The sequence below is a fragment of the Rhagoletis pomonella genome, unplaced genomic scaffold, assembly GCF_013731165.1.
Source record: "Rhagoletis pomonella isolate Grant_MI unplaced genomic scaffold, Rhpom_1.0 Rhpom_scaffold_00007, whole genome shotgun sequence".
NCBI classification, from domain to species: domain Eukaryota; kingdom Metazoa; phylum Arthropoda; class Insecta; order Diptera; family Tephritidae; genus Rhagoletis; species Rhagoletis pomonella.
Genome location: NW_023458561.1, coordinates 12,151,984 through 12,154,923, shown reverse-complemented (window position 1 = coordinate 12,154,923; position 2,940 = coordinate 12,151,984).

Sequence of the window (2,940 nt, the reverse complement as noted above, 5' to 3'; positions counted from 1 at the left end):
AATGGATTCAGGTCTGGCGATCGAGCGGGCCACGTGATTGGCCCGTACCGTCCAATCCATTGTCGAGGATAAGTTTAGTCTAACTGAGCTCTTACTTCACGCCCGTAGTGAGCAGGGAACCCGTCATTTTGCAGCCATAGTCTTCGCCCAAGGTTTAAGGGTACATCTTCTAAAAGAGTTGGAAGCCGCTCCTGAAGGAACTCTAAATAACTGTGAGAGTTGAGCGTTGGCGGCAGTTCCACAGGTCCCAATACCTGACATATAAAAATAACGCATAATAAATTTATTTTGTACCCGTACTGCGAACGATCTCCTCTCATTTCGTGAGGATTGTCTATCTGCCAACTGTGAAGGTTATGTAAATTAAAATAACCATCACGTTTGCATGATGATTCATCGCTCCAAATTATTTTATTAAAACAGTTGGGGTCTGATTCATGCATTCACAACATTTCATGGCAAAATCTAACCCTCGACAGGTAATCCCTTTCTTGAAGAGCCTGAACACGTTGAATGTGGTAGGGATGAAATCGATGGTCTTTTAAAGCTTTGTGAACTGTAGTTTTTGGTATTCCCGTCCGTCTTTTCTCACTGAAGTCGATGGATCTAGTTCCACTTCCTCTAACACAACTTCAACAACGGTAGATGTTTCGCCGCCACGCCTTCCAGGAATGCGACCTTAAAAAAGTTAAAAATGATAGTTAACAAGCAAGCAGGCAAGAAAGGAATAAAAATCACTTACCTTCATATATTTCTCTATGGGTCCGGGCGAATGCTTCACGACCCGGATGCCGACGATTGGGGTATCGCTCTGCATAGAGTCTTTGAGCAGCTCTGGCATTACAGCAAGCTTCACCGTAAATTAGGTGAATATCCGCATATTCATGCGACGTAAACTGCGTGTTCTCTGTCATAGTATTAAGAACACAATGTGCGAAGTGTCCAATTTCACAAAATCCACTTTCACTTATTCCGGTAAGTAACATAAAATAAGGTCAGGAGCAGGTAATAATGTACCTCTGCACTATTTAGCATGTCATTGGTCGGTAACAGAGCAAGTTAAATTTAATTCTATTAAATACATTCTAGCGTGTCTCAGTCCTTTGCCCACAAAAGCGGCTATCACTTTTTTTGTATTCGAAACAGTAAGAGTGGCACCTTTCTGAAATCCTTATTAAATGAGCAACTTTTTTATGTAATGTGAAGTTATAGCTCAGTACATTTTTTTTCACCACAGATAGTCAAAATTGGGGAAGAAAATATCAAAAAGTTAAAAATCACAAAATAGTACTAATTTTTTTGATGGTTCCTTAATATATTTTAACTACATTGCATTTGAGTATGGAGAAGCCACTATCTGGAAGTATTTTACATACAAAATTTACTAAGTATAGCCTGGTTTGTAGATGCAGCTAAAGAAAATACATGAAAAGGCACGATTTTTTTTTTAATTCAAAAAAATGTAAATATTTCGAAAACGATGACACTTTTACCTGAAAATTTGTTGTTTATCAGAGAGCTCACCCCCCACCTACCTTCCCCAAAAAGTTTGGAAGGTTACGTCTGGGACACCCTGTATATCAGCCAAGGATGGAATGTCAAAATTTCAAATTATGCGTGATGGCCTGCAAAAATAGTGCCGGAAAGTTTTTCTTGAAGTCTGGATTGTATATAGAAATGTAATTTCTCAGTTTTTCAGGCTGGCGATTTTCAGCGTTTTTTTTTTTGAACTTGTAGTTGGTGGTCGAAGTGCAGCTTTTAAATAATTAAAATGCTAATATTTATACCATCCAAAGGAAGGAAGGTTTATTTTTACCGAAAACCCGCGGCTGATGGTTACACTTTGGTGCAAATAAAAAAGAAGAAACATTGTTTAGAAACGTGGTTGAGAAAATTTGTTTGCACTTTTCCTTCATGTTCCTTCCATATTTTTTACATTAAAGAGCACCCTAATGACATGAATACCCCATGGAATAAACGAGTAAAGAAAAAATATATAACTGTAAAAATGGCACACACTGTATGTATATGAAGGAATGCACACAGGCGACGCCTCTAGCCATTGTGTGTTACAACTAAGTTATTCACCAAATCCTGGCTACGATGAAAAAGACTTTAAACTGAAACAAATTTTGGTAGGTTTTGGTAGGTTTCGGTAGGGAAAAAAATTTTTCCGTTGCAACACTGGCTATAATCACTTGATTTAAGACACAAAAGGCAGATATCGTGAAAAAACACCAGCAACTGTGCGTATTTGGAATCAAGGATAGATAAAAGAACTTAGTACTCACAAAAGAACTCGAAAGTACTCAGTATTCAAAAAGGAGCTCGAAAGTACTCAGAACTCAAAAATACTCTGTTCCAATAATCGCTTTGATATATTTACCCAGGATCGATTCAAAGTATTTAGTATTAAGGCTGTGTGAGAGTTGACCTAAATTTTAGTACCTAAACTAATATTCCACTGGTAATTTCCAGCACTGCTACAATTTAGGAAAACAGCTGCTAAAACTGGGGTATAGTCGTTGCGCTGGGTATGCAGGTACAGTTGCATGGCTATACTCAATCCCGACTCTTGCGTCCTCGTTCGCGCACTCTGGGCAACGTGAGCAACCCATGTGCGAGATGCGGTAACGAGTGGAGCCTTGGGTCACGGAAGAAAGAGAGGGAGCATAGGTGGGGCCACTCTGACTTATTCGGTTTAAGGGCTCACTGAAGTCTGCAGCGTCTGTTCACCAGTAGGTGCGGCTGCAAGCGGGTGTCTGCTTGGAGCAAGCGGCTCGCTATATAAACGTGTATTTGGTTGCGAAACCACCCCCGTCCAAGCAATGGGTTGTGCGCTGGGCTTGGGACCCGCCACGTAAAAACCACTTCCGGTGAAGAAGCAAGGCAAACCCTTATGATGACGACCACGGCAAACGTTTAAAGGACTACGATTTG